The following is an 11,808-nucleotide window of genomic DNA, read 5'->3' as shown; positions in this document are numbered from 1 at the left end:
AAAAAAAAAAAAAGAATATGAAGTCTTTTAATATTTGAAAAGTCAATCAAAACAACTCCAGGTATTAACAAAACAAAGGAAAGAAATAACATAATCCACTCCGTGTCCACTGAGCACAGGGCTGAGAAGCACCCACAGGTGCTCATGGGACTCCCCCAAGCTGGAGATGGACAGGAAGTGATGGAGGCACCATGAAGTGCCGAAAGCTTTCTCTCAGCAAACAGAAAAGTTGATTTTTGCTACCAAAACTTCCCTACTACACTGTACCAGAGATTGCAGGCAGCATGTAAGGCTGAAAAAGGAAATTAAAGTTCTAAGAGAAAAAGCCAGGTGTAACAGACAGATCTCTCTTGAGTTTCTGGACAGGCAGGTGATATCTCCAAAAGTTGAAGGGGGTTGGGGAGTGGGGTGTAGGGTCTAAGAAAAAAGAAATACACATACAGAACTATCATTTACATATTCTGTGTGCAGACAAAAATCCAAAACAATCTATTGAGTACTGAGTTGGTCAGGTAACTTAGCAAGGCTGACGTCATGGGCCACAGTACTTGTGTGCAAGTCAGATGACTTGGTGGACTTCCTGCTTATCTCCCTCCACCTTCACCTGAGTCCCACAGACTGAGTTCGGTCTTCCAGCTCACATAACAAGTGCTCTCCCCTGGCCCCGATCTATAGTTCTTTATATTAGAAATGAATCTAGCTAGGGAGCCAGCTCAGTGGCATATCACTTATCCAGTCAGCATGAGGCTGCTCTGGCAGTGACCAAAGGGAGAGGAAGGAGAGGAGAAAGGTCAGGAAATCTAAACACGTGCATTCCTCATCTCCGTGCTTACCTTTTCACAGCTGACCCAGTCCTCCCGAGACCACAGTCTCCTGAGGACACTCCACTCTCAGGGTGTCATCTCACCAGGAAACAATGGAGTACGCTAGATTTTATTTAGTCTTAAGACCTCTTTTTGTTTGTGCCTCACCTACTCTTTGGTGGTTTCTTCAGCCTTAACAGCTTTAAAAGCCAAGCACCATGCTAAGAAATTAGTATCTCAACAGCAACTCTTCCCGGCCTGACAGCAAACTCCCCACCGAGCTTCATGCCCAGCCAATAGATCCAATCCTGAGATGAGACCAGACTCTGAAGGCACATAACCAACTGGGTTAGAAGAGGCAGAAGTAGCTCCCTGCCACTAGAGGAGAAACATGAAGAGTCTCTCCTGCCCCTGGTTCTTCCTGACTCCCTGTCTGACTCCTATACTCAAGGGAGGAAATTGCTCTGCTCCCCACAAGCTCCTGCCATGATGTTCTGCCTCATCACAGAACTGCCCAGAAGCAAAGGAGCCTAGATTAAAAAAAAAAAAAACTCTGAAATGAGGAACTGAATAAATCTTTCTCTAGTGCTTGTTCAGACACACTGTAGTCAATAAACATGGCCATGTATATAATCTCACCTATAGGCAACTTCCAGTTGCTGAAACCAAACCACAAGCGTCACTTTGTTGTTACTGTTTTTGAGACAATGTCTCCTCCCTTCCTAGGCTGTCACTTAGCACCTGTGTTAGCTTCACTGGCAGAAGCTAGGACTGGAAGCTGCTACCTCAGCAGCGGCTCTTAACTCCTTCCCCACCACACACACACACACATACACACACACATACACACACACACACACACACACATACACCTCTTAGGCACTTTACAAAATACATTTGTTAGCCGGGCACAGTGGCTCACGCCTTCAATCCCAGCACTCTGAAAAAATTATTTTTGCTACCTCCTAAGTCTAAATTTGCTGTTATGAATCATAATGTAAATATCTATGTTTTCCAATGGTCTTAGGTGACTCCTGTGAAAGGGTTATTTGACCCCCAAAGTGGTCACAAGCCACATGATGAGAACCACTTATTTTGGGGGTATTTTTCTTTCTCTTGATTTATGTATCTATGTACTTGGTTGTCTATATGGTGACATATGTTCGGGTGCCCTCAAAAGCCAGAAGAGGGTGGGAGAGTTACAGGTGGTTGTGTGGGTGGCTGGAGCCAAACCCAGATCCTCTGCAAGAGCAGCGAGTGCTCCTAACTTCTGAGCTACCGCTCTGGCCCCTTTCCTCTTTTTTCAATTTTACTTATTGCTTGGCTGTTTGCTTGTTTGTTAGGTTTTGTGGCTCAAAGGATTAAGCCTGGGGCCTCTTATATGCTAAGAAGTGTGACACTCTCCAAGTCCAAAATTCTCCATTTTGAAGTACACAATGCAGGGGTTTCCAGTCTATTTACAGAGCTGAACTGTAATGCAATTCTGGAATTTTAGTTTCTTTAGAAAAACACAGAAATATTATAAGAATGTGCTTTTGTTTTAACTCCAGGTGCGGGTACATATGTAGGGCTGCTTCGGACTGTCCAAAGCAGTTAATTATGATTAGCTCTGGCAGACTTGTGGTTTTGCCAGCTGCAGATCATTTCTGTGATTGGGTAATGTTTGGAATTCTGGGAAATTTTCAGAGGGTATAAATATGCTAGGGCCCTGAGAAGCCGGGTTGGTGATTGTTGGTGGGTTCAGGGAGGTTGGTTGTAGTATATTAAGAGTCATGCTCAAAGAAGAAACAAAAAGAAATCAGATTCAAGGACCTCTCTCTCCCCCCTCTATCCTTTCTCTCCAATCTGGAGATAGGGGATGAAATGGGGGTTGGGGGGATAAATGATGGGAAAAAGAAAGAACCCAAAGAGTAGAAATAGAAAGACCAGCTACACTGTACAACCATCACCACAATCTAATTCCAAAACGTTCCTGACATATCCTCTTATGTAAAATACGCACTTAATCCCCATTCCCTCCTCTCACCCCTGGCAACCGCAAAGCTCCTGTTTCTGTAGACTGCCTATTCAGGGCCACGGTATAAAATGGAACCAGCCAGTAAGGATTCTTATGACTGGTGTTGGCTTTGTTTCACTAAGCATTTTCAAGCTAAGATGTAGCCTGTGACAACACTTCATTCACTTGTTACTGAGCATAAAGCTATGGTACAAATATATCGTATAACTTTCCGAATGATGGAAATTTTAATGTTAACGTTTATCATAAAAATCTTACTCTAATCATCCTTTTTTAAATTTTTATTTTATTTTATGTGCATAAGTATTTTGCCTGCTTGAATGTAAGTGCACAATGCCCAAGAAGGCCAGAAGAGGACATTGGATCCCCTGGAACTGGAGTTATAGATGGTTGTGAGCCATCATGTGAGTGATTAAAAGTGAACTTGGGGCTGGGCGGTGGTGACGCACGCCTTTAATCCCAGCACTCGGGAGGCAGAGGCAGGTGGATTTCTGAGTTCGAGGCCAGCCTGGTCTACAGAGTGAGTTCCAGGACAGCCAGGGCTACACAGAGAAACCCTGTCTCAAAAAACAAAACAAAACAAAAAAAGAAAGCAATCATACATCATAATGTGAGAAGTGTCCAAGCAATATTTAATACAGATGAGAAATTCCAATGCATAAAAAACACAGATAAACATCTCAATTACTTTATATATCTAATTTATATCAGTCTCATCTCTGTACTGTAAGTGATTTATATTTAACTCATTTAGCATCTAATCTTGTATCATCCTTTCTCCATAATGAGAGCCTCTTAAATCCATGAGTTATAAGGCAAGATGTAGTTTCTTCACATACAGACCTATGTTAAATAAGAGAATATATTCTAAAAAGATACAGAAAGGACAGATAAAGTGTGATGTACTATGAAAAAATGTGAAAAGATTGGATCAAATAAACAATTATTAATAATACTACTAATTATTAATAATACTATACATAAATTTCATATATACACCCCCAAAACCTCTACCTTAATAATCAACTTTGGTTAGTCTCAAACTTGCTATGTAGATGAAGCTGGTCTTAAACTTGCAACATCCTATATCATACTCCCAAAGATCCCCTTTTTAATGGTTTTAAAGAGCTAAAGTACTGGGGCTCCAGATGTAGCTCAGTTTATAGAGTACTCACCTAACATGCACAATACATGAGTGCTTGATGCCTAGCACTGTATAGAGCTGGGTGTAGTGACACAAGCCTGCAATCGCAGCTCTAGGAAGGTAGAGGCCGGAGGCTCAGTCACCCAGCAGGCATTGTGGCACAGGCCTTTAATGCCAGCACGCAGGAATGGAGGAGGAGGATCAGAAGCTCACTGGCGTGGTGGCTCATGCCTGTAACTCCAGCACTCAGGAGGGGATCTGAAGCTCACTGGCGTGGAGGCTCGTGCCTGTAACCCCAGCACTCAGGAGGTAGAGGCAAGTAGGTCTGAGGATTTGAGGCCAGCTTCAGAGAACATAGTTAAGTTCCAGGACAGCCAGGGCTACATAGGGAGATCCTGTCTTGGAAAGAATAAATAAATAAAAGTTTTTATATATTTTTTTTTTGGTGTGAGCCTAGCCTTTAATGGTTGAGCCATATATTCAGCCTAATATTTAAGATTAAGTCAAATAAAAGATAATTTCAAACATACTCTATGTCATATACCTGCAATCTCAGAATCCCAGGACACAAAGAAGCTAAGGCAGGGTTTTGAACTCAAATCCAACCTGGGCTACCTGGCAAATCCTTTCCAAAAATACACACATACCAGATGATAAAGACAAGGCACATACTAAAGTCTCATGGAGATACCAAGACTAAGTCACCAAAACAGACAAGATTTATAGATTTATAGAAAAGAACAACAGATTTATAGAAAAGAAACCAATTATCTTTAACATATACTTATATAGCATAAAAACTACAATAATTAATAAGTGAAGACACCCTGAGTATCAGTAGAAAACAGAACATTTATATGATGGCAACAGCACCCTTTAAGTATTATGCAGCCATTGAAAAAAAGAAGGTGTTCTGGAGACCCCAGAGACCTGAGTCACCCTGTCAAGGCAAAGCCAGCGTGTAGCTGAGCAGCATGTAGCTCTTGTTCCAAGTTCCACCATCTTTACAGTCCTTCCCTACTTACTGCAATACTCATCTTGCTTGCTTTAGGCCCCTCTATTGTTAGCTCACTAACCTGTGTTCTCTGTAATAGATTTAGACATGATTTATACATGATTAGTCTCCCCCGTCACTGACCCATAGAGCCCAGAGTAGCCAGAGCAATACCCAGTGCTGACACAGCTCCTCATCTTCAACACTGGAGACTGTGTACCGAGCGGCACAGAGCACCATGCTCCCTACAGCACTCGGGCAGACCCTGGAGAAAGTGACTGAGCAGGGTGTCTGCAGTGAGGACTTTGGTTTCTCTAAAAGCCCAGTTGTGTGACGTAACATGCCTTTGTTTTACTCCCAGGTGTGGGGTATGGGGCTGCCTCATCAGTTCATCCACTATAGCTGACTGTTTTCCTGCTCAGGCAGGGGTGTGATTCTACAGCTACAGACAGTTGAATTCTGAGGAGCTCTGAAGAAGAAAATGGCTGCTGCTGCTGCTGGTTCCTGTTGTTGTAGTTTCACAAGAAGAAGTTGAAGATATCCGGACTATGAAGATTGGACTTGACCCAAGGAACTCAATGCTCTTAGTCAGCAGAAAGTCATTTAAAGAGACCTACACCTGCTTTCCTCTCTAACCTTCTTTCTCTCCTACCTGGTGTTGGGGGCAGAGAGGTTGCAAAGGATTACTGTGGGTAAGGGTTGGAAGGGAGGTATAAATAAAAGACCCCAAATAAAATAACAGGGGGAAAAATAGGCCTACGCGTATCCACTCAAAAAGTAACTTTCAGTTTCACCTGTAGATGTTCATCTCCTTGACCAACATGTTTGTGGTTTGAATAGGAATAGCCCCTGTGAACTCATGCGTCTGAATGTTTGGCCTATGAAGAGTGGCATTATTAGGGGGTGTGGCCTTATTGGAAGAACTGTGTCCCTATAGGGGCAAGCACTGAGGTCGCTTATGCTCAAGCTCCGCCCAGTGTGGAATTCAATGCCTCTCTGCTGTCTTCAAGATGTTGAACTCTCAGCTCAGGCTCCAGCACCATGCTATCCCATAGGCCACTGTGCTTCTGGCTATGACCATAATGGACTGAATCTCTGGAACTGTAATTAAACACTAGCCTTTATAAGAGTTGCCTTGGTCATGGTGTCTGATCACAGCAATGAAACCTGAACTGAAAATAACAACGTGTTTTTTGAGAACATGGATCATAACCTGAAACTGTTAACATGGTTCCACACATAAAAAAGACACATGCAAAATGTATAGATGGCTAACATTATGTAAAAAAAGATAAAGAAGTGGTATGTCGGGAGGGACATGGTGGCACACTCTTAATCTCAGCACTCAGGAAGCAGAGGCAGGCCGGCAGATCTTGGGTGTACAAGGAGAGGTCCAGGACAGCCAGGGCTAGACAGAGAAACCCTGCCTCAAATAACCAAGGGGTATGGGGGGGGGGGCTGTGTCTTAAGGAGAGACTAAAACAGTCACTAAATGGAAAAACTAGGGCACCAATAGTTAAGCTGCCACAGCCCTTCCAAATACCTAGTAACAAAAATGTGAAATTTGCTTTCTCATGATTTTTCTTGTAAATCGAATCTTGTACTCAAATATGTAAATCGAAGTTTGAAAACCTCTGTGTAAAATATTCCCCCACCCCACCCCCAATCTTAGTAGTACTCACTGTCTGGCTGGCATTGACAATACTCATGTGATTAGGAAGGCCAAAGATTGTCGTCTGCGACTCTACAGCAGTCTTCTTACTAGAAAATATAATAAAACTCAATTTAAAATATACTTATAAGGCACAATAAAATCAGTTTACAATCTTTTGGGGGGATGGGGTCTCAAAATGTAGCCCCGAGACTTACTCTGTTGATTAGGCTAGCCTGGAACTCACAGAGATCCACCTGCCTCTGCCTCCCAAGTGCAGGAATTTAAGGCATTCGTGTACCACCATGCCCAGCATTCAAATTATAATTTTAAACAAAAATCTAAAATAGATTAAACATTTGGGAGTATATGATATTGTTAGTTGAAAGCTACTGAAAAGAAGAAAGAGTTTGACACAACTAGAAGTGACCACTACAGTTTGAAAAAAATGTTTATAAAGAACAAAAGCTAAGCATTTATTCTAAGTAGGATACTATCACAGAGAACCAGTAACAAAAATGCAATACTTCATTCTGCTTGTTTGAGTGTGATTTGGGCTATTCCTTAGACCGGTAATGGGCCTGACTACCCTTCCCCACGCTCGATCCATGACCTTGAGTTTCCTTCTCTGACGCCCTTCTACCCGCAGCCATAGTCCAACCTGAGCCTATTCCTGACTTAGCAGCGAGCTACTGTCTTTACATTAATTAGTGAAGAGATTGAAAATAAAATGAGAACAATCATTTTTTAATGTGTTCCAGTTTTTACCTTTAAAAATTAAATTTGCTTTTAAGGTTTTTTTATGAGTGTATGTAGCATGTATGAGTGTTTTTCCTACATGTATGTCTGCCCACTACATGCACACCTGGTGCCCACAGATCCAGAAGAGGGCAACAGATCTCCTAAAACTAAAGCTGTGGATGGCTGTGAGATGCCGCCCGAGTGCTATCAACAGAACCCAGGTCCTCCTCAAGAGCAGTAGTGCTCCTAGGAACCGTCCACCTCGCCAGCCCATTTTCACTTCTGAATCTCATTTTTTATTTCACAAATAAATGATTAAAAAACTAAAACTGTCAGGCGGTGGTGGCGCACGCCTTTAATTCCAGCACTCGGGAGGCAGAGGCAGGCGGATTTCTGAATTCAAGGCCAGCCTGGTCTACAGAGTGAGTTCCAGGAGAGCCAGGGCTACACAGAGAAACCCTGTCTCGGGGGAAAAAAAAAAAAAACTAAAACTAAAATCACTAAAACAGGGATGTTCTGGTAAAAACCTTAGAAAGCAGTTCACCGGAAGCATGTCATATGAAGGGCATCTTGTCTCTAGCCCCTCTCTCTGTCTCTTTCTGCCTCCTACTGAGATGAAATGAGCAACCATGGTTTACCCCTTCCTCCAGTCAACGTGATGCCATGCCTCCCCACAGACCCACAGCAAGGGGGGCAAATGTAATAAATCCTTCCTCCCTACTCACAACATTCCCGGGAAGTCAGATATGACACTACATCTGCAATCCCAGTTCACAGCAGAATACTGCAAGGTTAAATCCAAACTGCTCAAAAGAATCCAAGACAAGGGGCTAGCTAGAGAGATGGTTCACCGGTTAAGAGCACTGACTGCTCTTGAGACGGTCCTGAGTTCAAATTCCAGCAACCACATGGTGGCTCACAACCATCTGTAATGGAACCTGATGCCCTCTTCTGGTGTGTCTAAAGACAGCTACAGTGTACTCACATACATAAAATAAATAATTCTTTAAAAAAATAAAATCCAAGACAAGCCAGGGCTACCTAGCAAGACCCTGTCTCAAATATATATTTTTTTTCATATGTGCATATGACCAGCTCTTTTGCATTCAGTGAACAAAGCGATGACTTCCTCGCTTCATAAGGCCCCTGTGACTGTGTGACCTCATATCACAAAGCAAGTATGAGCATGATCCTTCAATAGTTTTTAATAAATACGAATGCTTTGCCTATATTGTGTTTGTGTACCACATGCATGTCTGGTGCCCACAGAGGACACTGAATCTCCTGGAACTGGAGTTACAGATGGCTGGGAGCTGCCGTGTGCATGCTGGGAATTGAACACAGGTTCTCCAGAGGGGCAGAACCACTGAGCCATCTCTCCAGCCCCAACGGTGTAACCTGAGAGAACACATCCATATAACTTATTGTTACAGTATACTGTTAGAGTTGTCCACCATTTCCTATTTTACTATTCAGTCTTGTTGTTCATCTCCTACTGTATTCATAAGTTATACTACTTCTTATTTTTTAAGATTTATTTATTTATATGAGTACACTATAGCTGTCTTCAGACACACCAGAAGAGGGCATCAGATGGTTGGGAGCCACCATGTGGTTGCTGAGAACTGAACTCAGGGCCTCTGGAAGAGCAGTCAGTGCTCTTAACCACTGAGCCATCTCTCCAGCCCCGTAAGTTACACTTTATCACAAGTGTTAATATATACATGGGAAAACATAGGAAGCATTCTACCTTAGAGCCAGAACCCTTCTTAAATAGAACAGTATGTATTATTCCATCCTGGGTATCTATATCTATACTTCTACTTAGGTTTTTGTCTGTTTTTATTTTTAGTGGTACTGAGGCCTGAACCCAGAGTTTTCTATGTGCTATTCACCGTATTTCCAGTCTGATATTTACTCTCATTCCCTCTCCTCTCCCCATCACAACATTTTACATCGTTCAGGCTGGCCTAAAATGTGCTTTGTAGCGGAGATGATCTTCCTGCCTCCCCAGGTGCCAGAAGGGATTCCACATGCATGCCACAGCACCCGCCTCCAGTTAGGTTCCTATTATGCTCTATATCTAAACCATCTCAAAGTTTGTTTCACAATGCATACTTCACAGCTCTGCACTCAATAATATTCTCAATCTCATAAAGTACCTCCACCCCACAAACAACAGCCTGAGCATGGCTTTAGCAAACAATCCTGATTCCTTCCTTTCACTTACTGTGATTCTCTCTGCCGCCATCATTTAACCTTGTCTTCTCTCATACCAACATAACTTTATTTCCTCCACCATCACCTTCATACTGTATCTCCAACTTCTTTTCTATTTGTTTATTTCATGTGATGTGTGATGCGTGTATGTGAGCATGTGTATCCTATGCTGTGCATGTGGGCTCAGAAGACAACTAACAGCAATCTATGCTTTCTTCCCATCACATGAGATCTGGTATTACACTCAGGTCACCAGACTTGGCATGAAGACCTTCACCCTCTAAACCACCTTACTGATCCCTTTCTTCTTATTCATCCATTATTTATTTCCTAATTAGACTAAAAGATCATGAAAACAAAGCATATTTTATATATACCAAAGCATCAGTAGAATGCTTTGTACATGGAGTCTTTTAATACATATGGAGTGAAGAAAAAAGATAAACATACTCCATGTAAGGTTTGATACTATCTATCTGCAGTTTCCAGCTTCTGTTCAGGATCTTGGATGCATCCCCAGTGGATACCACGGATTCCCACTGGGTTTCTCTAGCCGGCACTCTTAGCCTCATTCACAGGCGGCTCTTCTGCGCACTTCTTTCATGTCCTTGTTCTTCCTGGGCTCTGTCACATAACAAGCCTTTCTTCTACACACCTTTTCTTGGTTCATCCAAGCTCATGCTTTCAACAGCTATAACTGATTCTATTTAGGAAGTCTCTCCAAAATCCAATAGTTAAGTGCCTGACAGACACACTGTCACATGGCTATTCCAGTGTGCCTCAATGTTAAAAAAAGAAAAATAAAGTCTTCCTCATCTCTATGGTTTTCAGAATCATGGTCCACTTCCTTGGTAAGGCATTCAAGGACTTTCATGATCTGGTCCTTCAACCTAACAACATCTTCTTCCTATACTTCACATTCTCTCTACTCCATCTGCATCTATCTACATCTATCAGGTGCTTCTATCAGGAGGTAAATCAGTATAATGTGTCTGTCTCATGCACTACATCACATCAAAGCAATATTCCCTAGCTCCATTAACTTTTACAAATGTCACCCACTCTCCCCAAGTATGATTTCAATTCAACTCTCATTGCATTCTGGGCATACCTTTATCTTAGCACCTTTGAATTCACTTTAGACTACTATTATAAAAGCCAGTATGTATGTTATTAGCAAACAAAAACTCAATGAATATCCTATATGGTAGTATAAGCCAAAAATATAAGCTGTTTTTTTTAAACAGTAGACTTACCATCTCAGCACCTGCAATATTCAGGTCCGTAATCTCTTTCCCACAAATAAAGTACCTACAAGAACCAATGTATAATCAGACAAGTGCTTATGAATAGCAATGGATGTCTGCCCAGAACTCCTTCCCCGTCCCTTGCTCCATCAGGGGTCACTTTCCCATTAAGAGAGCCCAGGCTAAAGTGTCATCAAATAGCACAGAGAGGCACTCACATGAAACTAGTAGATGAGCCTGTGCAGTTAGGAACCAAGTCCTATCCTTAGCAAAAAGAGGAACGAGGCCCATATGTGCTGGTTATGTAGGAAAAGCCCGGCTATGGTCCAATTCCCACCCTTATGACTACCTGCATCATATAGTTTCTATTATATTGTTATATGAGCCAACACCCCCACCCACCTACCCACCCCCACAGGCCACTTCCAACACTTCAACTCCAAAGTGCCCCCAATAACAAGAAAACTGAAAGGCTGTAAATTAGATGTCAAAGAATATCTTTATTCAGGCTTAGAAAATGTTCATCTATCTGATCCAGTATCTCTGTTCTCTCTCTTCTAAGTAAACTCCCAAATTACAGTTTAATTGCTTTGTTACTATGATTCAATGCAAATCAGATCATATTTTTCAAACACTTTGTTATACCTTTAACAGCACATGGCAAAATGGTGAATAAGCTAGCAATTAGTGTGATTATGAGAACACAGAGTACTAAGGAAACACACGGCTTGTGTAACCCAGTTTTGTGTCAAAGATTTTTAGTAGAGCATCGCCCACACTTGAGACATGGCAAACAAGTATGACTTAGCAAACAAAGTGCAGGTAACCATGGATGTAAAGAGGCATTCAGGACAAAGGTTTCCTAAGACTGCCTAGATTTAAAGAACTTGGCTGGGGCTGGAGAGATGGCTCAGCAGTTAAGAGCACTGACTGCTCTTCCAAAGGTCCTGAGTTCAAATCCCAGCAACCACATGGTGGCTCACAACCATCC

At 42.2% G+C, this 11,808-nt stretch overlaps 1 protein-coding gene across 1 annotated transcript in view; it reads right to left on the bottom strand.

The window, feature by feature from the left end:
• The window catches only part of N4bp2 (NEDD4 binding protein 2), a 62,449-nt gene that overhangs the window by 44,323 nt on the left and 6,318 nt on the right, over positions 1-11,808 (bottom strand). The window contains exons 2-3 of the mRNA XM_029477787.1: positions 10,827-10,881; positions 6,641-6,719 (exon numbers count right to left, since the gene is read on the bottom strand). The gene's annotated coding sequence lies outside the window, so the exon portion shown is untranslated. The remainder of the gene's footprint in view (positions 1-6,640; positions 6,720-10,826; positions 10,882-11,808) is intronic.

This window comes from Mus caroli, chromosome 5 (genome assembly GCF_900094665.2).
Source record: "Mus caroli chromosome 5, CAROLI_EIJ_v1.1, whole genome shotgun sequence".
NCBI classification, from domain to species: Eukaryota; Metazoa; Chordata; class Mammalia; order Rodentia; family Muridae; genus Mus; species Mus caroli.
Note: the sequence above shows the minus strand (reverse complement) of the source record. Positions and strands in the feature narration are given on the sequence as shown.